At 33.4% G+C, this 14,345-nt stretch overlaps 1 long non-coding RNA gene across 1 annotated transcript; it reads left to right on the top strand.

Annotated features, from left to right (window-relative positions):
- The first annotated feature begins 372 nt into the window (after window positions 1–372).
- Window positions 373–1,206, top strand: LOC107934260 (uncharacterized). The gene is made up of 2 exons (XR_001693849.2): window positions 373–539; window positions 841–1,206. It is a non-coding gene; the product is annotated as an uncharacterized lncRNA (long non-coding RNA).
- The last annotated feature ends 13,139 nt before the right edge of the window (window positions 1,207–14,345 follow it).

Genomic DNA, 14,345 nt, shown 5'->3' with positions numbered 1-14,345 from the left:
AATAAATAGAAAAAGTTCAAATTTACACGAATAAGGGCTTGATTGAAAATAAAATAAAAATTTAAGGTCCAAATTCGAAAAAGATAAATGCAAGTATATAAAAAAAGGACTAAATCAAAAGTGAAATAAAATTACAGAGACGAATTTAAAGAAAATAAAAAGAAAATAGGACTGGATTAAAACAAAACAGAAAAGTGGAAGGGCTCGAAGCATAAATAACCCAAAAGCCAAAGAAACGTGCGGATCCTTCATCGATCAGGTCGGGTCGCATGGGCATGGACTGAAACGGCGTCGTTTTGGCTCCTAAAGCTAAGGCCCAAAACGGGGCCGTTTTGCATCATAATATAAACCAATTTTTTTAAAAAAAAATTCATTTTTCTCACTTCTTCAAAAAAAAAACAGATTCTCTCAAATGCTCTCCTCTCTCCCTTTGTCTGCAAGCTCCGGCGAGAACTCCGGCGCCGGTACCTGCTGTCCACCGTCACGCCGGCCGCCGTGTCGCCAAATCTTCCCCTTTTTTCTCGGCGGTCTAAAAAAGGGTAAGCCCTCTTCTTCTTTCTTATTTTTATTATATATATGAGGAAACCGATTCGAAAATAAGGAAAAATAAAAGAAAAAATAAGAACCTTAACTCCCTTTTTTATTTTTTGGCTTTTTGATTCTGAAAATGCGTGTGATACAATATTTTTTGTATTCTCCAAAATCCCCCTATTACAAATGATTTCTTTTCGACTTTATAGCCGATTACAACATTAGAAAAATATTATTTTTCTTTGTCTCTGCTACTGTTTGCGTCTGTTGCTCCTTTTCTGCTTTGCGTGTTTCTTTTCCATTTTGCAGGTAGAGTCGGAGCTGGTGGTACGGGCTTTGGGACGGAGCTTATTTCTCGAGCGTTGTGCACGATGAGGCCAGCACATGAAGGAGCGACGCGAGATACTGGTATAGGAACCCTAGGGTTTCTTCTTTTTCTAATAAATTTGGACTAGGGGTTGGGCTTGTAAAATTGGGTAGTGCCTTGGGCCAAGCATACTTTACATTTGGGCCGCTCTTGTAATTGGACTGTTTCTTTGTCTTGGACTTTATTTATTTTTTTATTATTGTAATGGACCAGAGCAAATTTGGGCATTTACACCCATTTTGTGAAAAAAAGAAGAGGGAAATGGGTTGCTATTTGTCATAATGAGAACGGAAGATGAACCTTCATCACATTTTGTTCCTTTAATCCCCATTACTTTTACATACATATGAATCTAAAGCTGTGTTTCTTTCAATTTAAAGCAACCTTCCTAACCCATTATTGGTAAAAGTATACTGCAGGCTACCATGAATGTATTTTATCCATTTTATTTAATAAATAAATAAATTAGACTTTATATATTATATTGAAAAGTAAAATATTTTTTCTATTAAAATTTTTATTAATTTATATTGTTAAAAATTGGTGTAAATGACATAATAATCAATAATATGTGACATACCATGTTCCTTAATGGTTGTGTACAAGAACTTATTTTAAACTGTAAAAATAAATGAAACTTTTAACAGAAAAACTAATTTATTTCTTAATCTAAAGTATAGAGATTAATTTACTAAAATTTTTAAATTAAAAAAATAAAATACAAATGGATTTTTAGTACATTATTCATAGCATTATAAAATGATATTTTATAAAGTAATTTAATTGAGCCCGGAACTGAAAATGTGACTATTTCAATATCTTGAACATTGATTTTTGCTATTAATACTTGAGTGTCGGTTCTTGGGAATAAATAGAAAAGTAAAAATGTTTTTAACAAAATAATTTCAATGTTTAGACAATTTAAGAAGGTAAGATAGATATAGATTGTATGCGTGTAATAAATATTCATGTGGAATACTTCATGTTCTTCAACTCTTCTACAGTCCTTTGGGATACGGTCAGTCTTACAAATAGAATTATAGGTATCCAATGAATTGAGAGAGAGAGAGGGGGAGAAGTCAAACCCTTCACATGTTTTACATTAAAGAAGTACACTTTCTTGCTTATTTCCAATGAAATTTTGGGATTTTCTTATTCACTATAAATATGGGGTTCGCTAAAAAAATAACCCTAATATATTAAAAAAATACTTTAATAAATAACACACTTTTACTATAATTAATAATTAGATATTAATTAATATTCTTTTATTTTATTGATTGGTTAGTAATTTACATCTTTCTACTATAATGATTAAGAATTAATTATCACCTTTCCGCTCATTTTTTTATCTCATTTAATTGTTAAACATATTTTTATTATTGTATTATTATTAAATATTATAAGTATTATTATTGTATGATTGTTAAATATTATTATTATTAAAGTTATAAGTATTATTATTCAACATATTTTTTTTATTATAGGATTATTGTTAAACATATATATGAATACATAAATACAAAAATATGAGCAAAATGCTAAAATATAATAAATTAATATTATTCAACAATAATCCTCTATAGTTATAACAAGTGTTTTTTTTAAGAAGATATTTGGAAAATGTACTAATTTACAACAAAATTAAATTTTCCCTTTTTTTAAGATGTTGACTCTAATTTTTTGGACTAAATTAATTACACTAATTAATTTAAGATGTTGAAAATGAAGATATTTGGAAAATGTACTAATTAATTTTTTGGATCACATTAATTTCTTTGGACCACATTAATTTAAGATCTTGACTCTAATTATTGTATTAACAAAAAGACTCATTGGGAAAGACACTCATCCAATAAAATAAGAAATGCTATAATCAATCACACGAAAAAATGAGAATTAGGATGTTTTTTTAGTATGTTGGGGTTTTTTTTTAGCCAATCCCTATAAATATAAATTATTTTATTATATTGTGAGCAAAGCGCACAAATGTTTGTTTTCCTTTCATATTAAAAATTGAGAGGTAATTATAAGAAATCAAAATGGCATTAAAGGAGAGATGTAATTTCAAATTTTGTTAATAATATTATTAAGAAAAATAATCATAAATCTCAAATATGAATCTTAAAAAATAATTATATATAGAAAAATCAAAGTAGACTTTAATTTAATTGGTAACAAAAATAGAAAACCTTAAAACTCAATTATGTACAAAACTAATGCTGACTTATCTTTGGTGGCATTAATTATATTCAACAACCTCCATTACTTTCAAGTGAGGTTTCAACATCATACTTAAAAGGATGATTTCCTCAATGAAAATAGACAACAGTATTTCCTTATTATAGATAATATATATTAAAATATCTTAATGAAGGTGTATTACCAAGATTATTACTAATTGGATTAAGGTGTGTCTGCCTGATATAATCACCAGCAATAAGAGTGCTTTTATTGAAGGGAGGAATTTGGTTTATGACGTGTTACTTGCTTAAGAAATTGTATTTGGTTATGAGTGAAAGCATTTATCTTTTAGGTGTGCCTTAAAGATTGATCTTAGGAAGGTTTTCGATTCTCTCGATTGGAACTTCATTTTGCAGGTATTGCAAGTGTTTGGCTTTCCTCACTTATTCTGTGGTTGGATTAAAAGTTATATCACTGGGCCCAAATTTTTAGTTTCTATTAATGGAGGGCTTGAAGGTTATTTTCCAGGTTCCAAGGTGTTAGATAAGGGGATAAGCTATTCATATTGGGGATGAATGCCTTATCTGTTTGTTGAATTGTGCAGGTAAACATGTTGTCTTCAAATTTCATCCTAAATGCAAACGAATTCAGTTAACTCAATTGTGTTTTGTTGATGACCTTTTGGTCTTTACCAAAGGGACAGTGGAATCAATTGTTGCTATAAAAGAAATTCTTGATTATTTCTACTATGTTTTTGGTTTGCAAGTTAATAGATCCAAGAGTGAGATGTTCAATCAGGGATGAGTCAACTTGATCTTTAACGAATTATGGAGCTAATTAGTTACAAGCTCAGATCCTTACGGGTTACATATTTCGGGGTTCCCTTACTGGCTAGAAATTTGAAAGAAAATGACTGCAAAATTCTCATTGATAAGATTACTATTAGAATGCGAAGTTGGACTTCAAAATATCTTTCTTTTGCAGGGAGGTTGCTGTTGGATCTAGTGCCTTAAATGTAATATTTTCATTAATATATACTTGTAATTTTTTCGAATAGATTGGTTAATAAAACAAATTCATTGATTACATTAATATACTTTGTATAGTTTTCCTCATATGGTTTTTACACTCAAAGCAAAATGGAAGCAAATATTACTCATTGGTTGTCTAAATGTTTAACAAATACCAAGCGGTATTACGTGGCCAGATTGTAGTATGAAAATATAGCTTGTATTAATATACGAATCTAAACATATCCTTAGTCTAATAAAAAATGAGCAAATTGATTAAAAGACTAATATGTCGTCTATCAAGTCTAATTGGGGAGATGTCTTGTCTAGGCATTAGAGTGGATGACTCCAAGAAGATAGAGATATAGATGTGACTGACTGGGCTGATAGGACATCAGACAAGACCCAAGCATAATAAATCCTGAATTCGTTTATTGATTTATTCACTTGTGGCATTAAATAATTGTGGACTATATATGTATGACTCGTACACTTTGATATAAGTAAAAGCCTGAGTTCAAATAGATAAGGAATCAAAAGCTGGTGTGTTGGGTGTACGGCTTCTGTAGTATGTAGTTTCATTTGTAACAGCTCGTTTTCAATTAAATTGGAATTGTGGTTTTCGGACCACAAATCTGAAGTCAGAATAAAAATTATTTTAATATTATTTTTTGGTCTACTATATGATATAAATATCGTATGAAAATTTTGTTAAGAAATTTTACCGTTTGCATACCTAGCTTGATAAAAAGGACTAAATTGCATAAAGTGCAAAAGTTGAATTCTAATAGCTAAAGGTATCAAATAGCTATGAAATTTAATTTGAGGTCATTATATGACAAATAGACCATTTAGAGGAGTTAGTAGATAAGGATGATTATTCATCATTGGAAATTGAAGAAAATATTAAGGTTAATTTTGAAAAGATAAAATAATAATGATAAATGAAATAAATAATTAAATTAATATCATTTTCATCATCTTTCCTAAAATGAAAATAGGTAAACCCAAGCCATGGAAGTTGAGTTCTAGCAAACTTATTTGGCTTAATTAGGTATGCATTCTTGTCTTGTTTTTAATGATTTTTATGTTTATGAGATCGTAATAACTTAATCTAGCTATCTCGGGGATTAATTTGCAAAAATATTAAAGTATTATAGTTTTCCCATGGATGAGTATAGTTGAATTTTGAAGTTTTATGGTAGAAAATGAAAGGTTGTTGTTAGATAAACAACTTTTGTAAAGAGAATTTTGATGAAATTATGATTTACGGACTAAATTGAAAAGATGATAAATTCATGGAAAAATTCTAAATTTTATGAAATTCATGGGTTGCTATTTATATATATGAAAATCGGCTAGGCTTGAATAAGGATTAAATTGTATGAATTTCATTTTTCGAGCTTAGGGACAAAATCGTAATTAATTAAAAGTATAGGGGAAAAATAGAAATTTTTCCAAAAGATGTGTGTTGCATTGAATTGAATAAGAATTATATTAAATTGAGTTAAATTCATTCATATAAATCCAGATAGACCTTGTCGAAACAATTTTTTTGAAAACGGTCGACTTATTTAAAAAAACGAAAATGGAGTCACCACCAATCCTTTTTATGAGGTGTGATCGGATCACCTCGTAATTTGATCATTTTAATAAAATGTTTGATTTATTAAAACAACGATTTTTGGTCTACGAAGTTTAGAGAAATGGGTTCGAGAGTCGGTTACGCACGAGGAAGGGTTAGCACCCTCGTAACGCCCAAAATTGGTACCTAATTGATAAGGACTTGAGTATTGCGAAATTACCGCTACTTGCTCGAGGTAAGGACTTCGATAGATTAAAGGGAGTGTTCCTTCTAATGGTAGCTTTTATAATCACGAATTAAGTGATTAATTGAATGGTATTTGGTCAAATATAGGTTCTAGAGTGTTCGGGGTTTATTTCAGTATCAAACTGTAACAGGTGTGTACCCGAAAACGCAGAAAATGGGATTCAACGAAAGCCGAAAAAGTATACTGTCACTGCCACACGGGCGTGTGGTCGTCCATGTGGTAGGTCGTGCGGGGGAAGACACAGTCGTGTGATTGACGAGTCCGACCGTGCGCGTACGACACGACCGTGTGATGGGCAGATGAGGCCGTGTACGACACATGGGCTCGACCAATTAAGCCGTGTGGGCTCCAAGGCCAATTTGGGCCATGTGGCTCACACTGGTGTGTGGGCCCACACGGGCAGGCCATATAGATGTGTGAACCCATTTTTCTGAAATATTCTGTAAGGTTGCACGGGTCGTCTAAGTTGGCTTTTGACCTACTATAAGGTCGGTGAGCTTTACTTAGACCGCTAATTATGTGATCTGATTATGTGGTGTCTGATTGAGCAAGATAACTATACTGAACTGAATGTATGTTCTATTATTAGCATATTTGCATGTCATTTATGGTATGTTGCATTGCATCGGGGTGGGTTGATAATATTTGGAGGAAATATCTGAAAGGTTCTTAAGGCTGTTATCTGGCAGCTCAGCTACAATATTCTGATTATGTGTCACATTTCGATACAGCATTGTATGTAGGGATGGGTGGGTTGATTAAATCCCCACATGGCGTGTAGGGCTAGACGGAGACGATGTGTAGAGGCTGGTGGGTAGGATTCTGATTTACTGTATTTGCATTCTGTACCTGATATGGGCCAACACCCTAATATAATTCTGAGATTGTATTTGAATGAGTTAAGGCCCAAATAGATCCTGTAATGGGTTTAGGCCCGAACTGTAAATGACTGTATTCTTATGTATATTTGTATACATGACTTTTTGTGGGGATTACACACTGAGTTTGCGAAACTCACCCATTTCTGTTTAATTTGTTCAGGTAATCCCCAAAATTGACGAATCAGTGCAGTAGAGGACTCGACGGTGCCCACACGTAAATTTTAAACCACTTCCATTAACTTTTTGTTTTATTACTTATTTTGGGTTTTGATGTAATTTATAGACTGTTGGTTTAATTTGAAGTTTTATACTGTTTTATGGATGATTAAACTGCAAAACCTAACCAAATATGGTTTTTCTAAAAACTAAGGTTTTTCTAAACATGAACGGTTTTCTTAAAATAAATGGATATTAAAGCTTTCGCTAAAAATGATACGTTTTAAGGGAACTTAACTAGTAAGCGTTTTTCCAAGTTAAATAGAAGCTGATAAACTGAAGTAATTTTAACTTAACAATTCGTTTTCGAATCCCACTCCATGTGACATCACCAGATTCGGCCATAACGTCTAGGCCGGGTTTGGGGTGTTACATATCTGACAAGTTATAAGTCTTGTTTGAACATTAAAAATTCAAAGGATACAAATGGCATGCCATTAGGGTTCCTGATTTGGTTGTGATCCTGCATGTGTTGCGGACACACCATGATTCTCACGAGTTTCTCATTATTTAGCTCTTATGAGCATCTTGATATTTAGCTTTCACGAGCTTCCCGATTAATGGCTCTCTTAAGCTTCCCGATGTTTGGCTCGTATGAGCTTCCCGTTATATGGCTCAGAAGGTCCCGTTAACATGCTCGTATGAGCACATATATGTATATGAATTAACGGATTACAGATTTGTACACTTCATGTGTACTACCCGTGTATCCAACGATATTTTAAATGATTTTTGATATAAAACAATATGAGTTCGAAATGAACAATTACGAGTATATACTTGAGTTACATGGAAAATAATATTACATGATATGTTGAAATATGATATGGATGATACATGTATATGAATCTTACCTAGTGATTATGTACAACCATGTTTATTGGTTATGGAAAGTGTTACATGGCTAACACGTTGAGGGTATGTGTTTAGGCTTTTGGCCAAAATACTTACCTTAAATGTGAGTAACTGGTAAGTTAATTTCTTTTTTATACGAATTTACTAAGCTTAAATGCTTATTTTGTGTTATTTTCCATGTTCTATAGTACTTCATAAGCTCATTTTTGTTGGAAGCTTGTCGAAGCAACTTCACACTATCTAGAAGCCTTTTCAGTATAATTAGTAAATTAATTTTGGTTATAATGACATGTATAGGTTAATTTTGCCAATGATAGCATATAAATGTTTTGCTGGAACTAGCCATTTAAATGGCTTGTGATGGATAAATTTTGATGTGTATATAAATGGCCCTATCATGTTTGATGTGTGTCTGAAGTGGTTGAATGATGGAAATCTTATAGGTATATTGATGATTGGGTTGAATAGGTATATTAGGTAAATTATACATACATGTATTTGATTATGTAGGTGAAATTAGTTATTAGATTGATATAAGTTATGTTGTCATTTAAAGAGCCTAAGGGCATATTGTTGGTATGTGATAGTATTACATGTTTAAGTATTGATTTTAGCTTGATTTGATTGCCTTGTTATGGCTTGTTGATGTCTAAAATGTTGATTCAAGTTGATAACAAATTAGGTGAGAAATATGGCTAGAAAAATTGTAACGCCCCGATTTTTGGGCTTGGAAGTATTAGGCCTTGAGTTTGGGATCGGGTAGAAGACGGCCCGAATAATTTGGATATTATTATTAGAAAAATATTACTGTATATATGTTTAAAATTTTTTATGAAAATTATTATTACTATAATTATTATTATTAGATAGGAAAAAATATATATATTTATTTATTTTTGCCTCATAGAGGGAATCTAGGCATAAGGCTTATAAAATAAATTGGGCAAGACTGGGCATGAAGAAGCGTACCTGGCCTAGTGGTTAGCATGCTAGGTAGGGGGAAAGAGAGCTGGGGTTCGACTCCCAACATGTGCAAAAGTGTTTTATTTTTCTTTATATCAGGGAACGACGCAGGGAAGCCTTATATATAGTTGGGGTTAAAAGGTAACACAAAGGGAAGCTCGGTCCAGTGGCAAAGGCGCTGGGAGTGTGGTATAGTGCCTAGGTTCGAAGGTTGGCGCACGCAAAAGCTTATTTTTATTTTAGAAGCTAGGTTGCACTAAAGTAGGGTTTAAGGATAGTTACGACCGAGTTATGCCACAAGGAACACCTGTGGCGCAGTGGCAGCAACGTGCTGTGTAACACCCCTTACCCGTATCCGAGGCCGGGCTAAGGTACGAGGCGTTACCAGACAAACATACAAACATTAAACTAAAATACGAGCCATAAAATTTTATTCATATTTCAAAGCGTTCATTCTCTTACACATAGTCCCTTATTTGAGTCTACGGAGCCCAAAACATACTTTAGAAAGGGTTTGGGACTAAACCGAGAACTTACGAAAATCTTGGAAATTTCATGCTTTAAGGCTCCACATGCCCGTGTCCCAAAGTCGTGTTCCATACACGGCTGAGACACATGGTCGTGTCTCTGCCTGTGTGGAATATACCTAGGCTATTTTCCAAGCTTTGGTCAACCTTGATCTCTTACACACTTATACAAAATCAAAAGCATATAACATGGTATTCATTTAATGATTATACATCCTCAATTAAACCACAAACATATCATTTGTATGTCATCATACATGTGTCTCTCATACTCATTTTACCTTGTTTATTATAGTACCACTTATACATTTATACCAAGATTATCATCTTACCAAATATCTTCAGCTTAATCATCAAGCATTCATTTTTAAAGCTAGATCATATCTTTATAAAATACCACGATTCAGATGCGCAGAATAACATGTTTGCCTGAAACATTTCAATTCAATTCCATACCCAACAAGCATTACATTGAGACTAGTCATATATATATACATGTCATGATACATAACATTCTCTTTTTGTTTTCTTATAAACACATATCATTTATTTCATTATATCAATATTTCATATACCATAGTTTTCATGTATTCCACATATATTTATTTTCCTCCTCCTCCTCTCCATTCCACATCCTTAATGTATATAGCATTCTTGTAAGTACGATTTCACAATTTACTAATAAATGATCACATCAAACTGTCCACACGAGTCATAGTCACTTAATTATTTATAATTCAAGCTAAAGAGCTCCAAATTAAGATCTGTAAATTTCCCCTGAAACTAGACTCACATATTGTTTCATCATAAAATTTTTATAATTTTTGGTTTAGCCAATTAGTACAGTTTATTCATTAAAATTTCCCCTGTTTCACTTTCTGACAGTTCTGACCTCTCTTCACTAAAAAATAATTATCTCATAGTACAGAACTCGGATAATGTTCTTGTTGATTTATCTTGAAAATAGACTCATTATGGATTTTAAAAATATAATTTTTAGCCTCTAATTATTTTTCTCCAAATTTTTGTGATTTTCCAAAGTCAGAACAGGGGATCACGTAATCATTCTGAATCAGTCTCACGAAAACATAAATATCTCAAAATATAGAACTCCTTTGCTTTCTATGTTTCTTTTATATGAAAATAGACTCATTAAGATTTAATTTTATATCTCATTCAGTCTCTGATTCAATTTATACTATTTTTGGTGATTTTTCAAAATCATGTCACTGCTACTGTCCAAAACAGTTTTATTGCTAATTCACTCTTTCACACTTTCTTTGTATTAACCTGATTTTAACATACATATCACAAATCATTTTCACCACATTTCATACATCACAAGTATAGGCCCATGATCACAAGGTCACCATAAAATCATCCTCATGTATAACTTACTTGTTTATAACCTTACCACATCCTGGTCACTTAATGAACACATCATTCACATAACCAAGTTCCTGCACATATTCATCACAAAACTCACAAGGCAATACATAGAGAGTCTCCCGTTGAACACTTCGGATCAATCCTCGATACTTGGTGGTTTCAACACATAGCTCCATCCATCATATAGTTCGGCTCTCTTGTACACATGGTGAACACTTAGTACCACCCATGTGACCTAGCAAGTTTATCTCGTAGCTCTCTTGTCTACATGGTGTCCTTCACTTGGAACCACGCATGCGACCTAGCTACATATATCCCGTAGCTCTCTTGTCTACATGGTGTACACATAGTATCACCCATGCGACCTAGCTACATCATAATGTCTTGTAGCTCTCTTGTACACATGATGTGCACTCAGCACTATACATGTGACCTAGCTACATACCATCTGTATCATCCAATCTTTCCGAAGGTTCAACCGGGGAACCACGCATGCGACCTAGCTACATATATCCCGTAGCTCTCTTGTCTACATGGTGTACACATAGTATCACCCATGCGACCTAGCTACATCATAATGTCTTGTTGCTCTCTTGTACACATGATGTGCACTCAACACTATACATGTGACCTAGCTACATACCATCTGTATCATCCAATCTTTCTGAAGGTTCAACCGGGATTTCTCTCTCTTTTCCAACAATTTCACCAATCAAGTAATTATCCACAAACATATTTCCAATATTTTTATAACATATCATAATACAAGTAATAGTGATGTATTACTTACATATAAACTTACATCTCATTTAATATCAACGCAATAACATTAAATTACACATTGTCTTATTAAAAATCATATGAACTTACAATTTCCCATAATACCCATAATCATAGAAATCACATTTATGTATGATAATTCAATGCACTTCATGTACCATAGACATATTTTTAAATCAATTCATAAACTTGGCACCATAATCATTTAATTTAACATAATTCAATTAATTCACTAAATTTAACTTTCAAATATAAATTACAGCATTATTGTTGTATTATTATCATACCAACTTACATACTTTCAACACCTCGGAGATCATAGTAAATATATCAATTTTTACATTGAAACATGCATAAATTAATGCTTATTATACATATGAACTTACCTTGATATTAAAACGGCCATTTTACCAACTTTCCTAATTTTCGATTTTTCTCTCATTCTAGGTTCAAATCTCGTTTTTCGGGATCTAAAACATCATATTTTACTTGTTTAATTAATGTACTATTCAAAAAATATATATATTTTTTATTTTCTTCCTATTTTTTTTATGCTTAATAGTTTTTATGTTTTGATATTTTTTAGTATTTTTATGTAAAAAACAAACTCAAAACAGTAAAGAAAAAAAGAAAAAAAAAGTCACCTTAGGTTTTAGATTTGATTCTCCGATTTGGTGTTAGAGCCCCTGATTGTATATGTATTTTCGAATGGTTCTTGTATTTAATCTGTTGATATTGAAAGAAAATCTTTGTTTTCATAGCAAAAAAAATCCCCCTTTACAAATGTTTATTTCTCAGCTTTATAGCCGACTACAAAACTAGGAAAATATTGTTTATCTTTTGTCCCATTCTGTTTGGTCTACTTCTGTCTTTGCAGGGTATGGAGGAGCTGGTGGTGGAGGAGGAGCATGCGGCGGCAGATGGTGTCAGACGCGTAGGGGTATGGGGCTGCTATAGTGGAGCAGTGTATGGGGCTAAGTACAAGTGGGGAAGGTTGCGGCTGAGTAGGCTAAGGTTTCTGAAACCCTAAGTCTGGAGTTTGGGCTTCTGGGCCTGGGTCAAGTGTTGGGTTTTGGGTAGTTGGGCTAAGGTTTGGGCTTGTTTTGTTTAATGGGCTTATTGGGTTAGGGGTTTTTGGATTAGGGTAGGTTAGTTATTGGGTTTTGGGGGTGGCCCAAAATTGGCCTGTACAGTTGCCCCTCTTTGCTCATTGTCGTGTAACGGGAATGGAGCAAAGACATAATGAAAGGCCAATTTTGCCTGGTCTTGCTGGGTCTTGACTTCATTGGTGCTCTTCTAGTTCAGATAATCTTCTTCCAGTCCACTGCATCTTGTAGCTTTAGATTCAATCCACTACATCTTCTGACATATGCCTTGTAGCTTCAATCTACTCCAATGTAACTTCAAGGATATGAGATTTGTGGCTTTGATCTGCTTCCATGTAGCTTCATAAAGATAAGATCTACAGCTTCAATCTGCTCTTTTATCACTTCAGTGAGATGAGATTCGTGATCTTCTCTTTGTAACTCTAGCAAGGCAAGATCTGATATTCTCGATCAGCTCCACTCTGCAACTTCAGGGAGTCAAGACTTGCAACTTTGACCTGCTCCATCGTAACTTCAGGGAGGCCACATTTGGTGTCTTTCATCAACTTCAATCTTTATTCTTACTTGGCATGTGATCTTGAGCCCAACTCATTTCTCGCAATATGAATTGACTCTTTAAAAACAGACATTAAAAACAAAAACTAAAGATATCTCAACATGTGAACCGAGGCTCAACTCATTTCTCGCAATATGAGTTGATTTTTTTGACAACAGAAATTGAAATTACCTCAGCGTGTTCTGAGGTTCAACTCACCTCTCACAATATGAGTTGATTTTGAAAAAGTAGAAATTAAAAGGTTCAACCCACCTCTCGCAATATGAGTTGATTTTTTTTTGAAAGTAGAATTTGAAAATACCTCGGCGTGCCCCGAGGCTCAACTCACCTCTCGCAATATGAGTTGATTTTGAAAAAACAGAAATTGAAATTACCTCAGCGTGTCCTGAGGCTCAACTCACCTCTCGCAATATGAGTTGATTTTTGAAAAACATAAATTGAACAGGAATTGAAAATACCTCAACGCGTCTTGAGGCTCAACTCACCTCTCGCAATATGAGTTGATTTTCTTGAAAAGCAGAAATTGAAAATACCTCAATGTGTCTTGAGGCTCAACTCACCTCTCGCAATATGAGTTGATTTTTTTTTACAACAGAAATTGAAATTACCTCAGCGTGTCCTGAGGCTCAACTCACCTCTAGCAATATGAGTTGATTTTGAAAAACAAAAATTGAAATTACCTCAGCGTGTCCTGAGGCTCAACTCATTTCTCGCAATATGAGTTGATTTTTTTGACAACAGAAATTGAAATTACCTCAGCGTGTCCTGAGGCTCAACTCATTTCTCGCAATATGAGTTGATTTTTTTGACAACAGAAATTGAAATTACCTCAGCGTGTCCTGAGGCTCAACTCACCTCTAGCAATATGAGTTGATTTTGAAAAACAAAAATTGAAATTACCTCAGCGTGTCTTGAGGCTCAACTCATTTCTCGCAATATGAGTCAATTTAAAACATAAATTAAAAATACCTCGGCGTGCCCCGAGGCTCAACTCACTTCTCGCAATATGAGTTGATTAAAAATACCTCAACGTGTCTTGAGGCTCAACTCATCTCTCGCAATATGAGTTGATTTTCCTTGGAAAGCATGAATATCAAAATACCAAAACCAGTCCTTTGGTAGAACTCGGGTATCTTTTCCTTTGATTC

The sequence above is a fragment of the Gossypium hirsutum genome, chromosome A12, assembly GCF_007990345.1.
Source record: "Gossypium hirsutum isolate 1008001.06 chromosome A12, Gossypium_hirsutum_v2.1, whole genome shotgun sequence".
NCBI lineage: Eukaryota > Viridiplantae > Streptophyta > Magnoliopsida > Malvales > Malvaceae > Gossypium > Gossypium hirsutum.
This window is presented reverse-complemented; position numbering and strand designations above follow the sequence as displayed.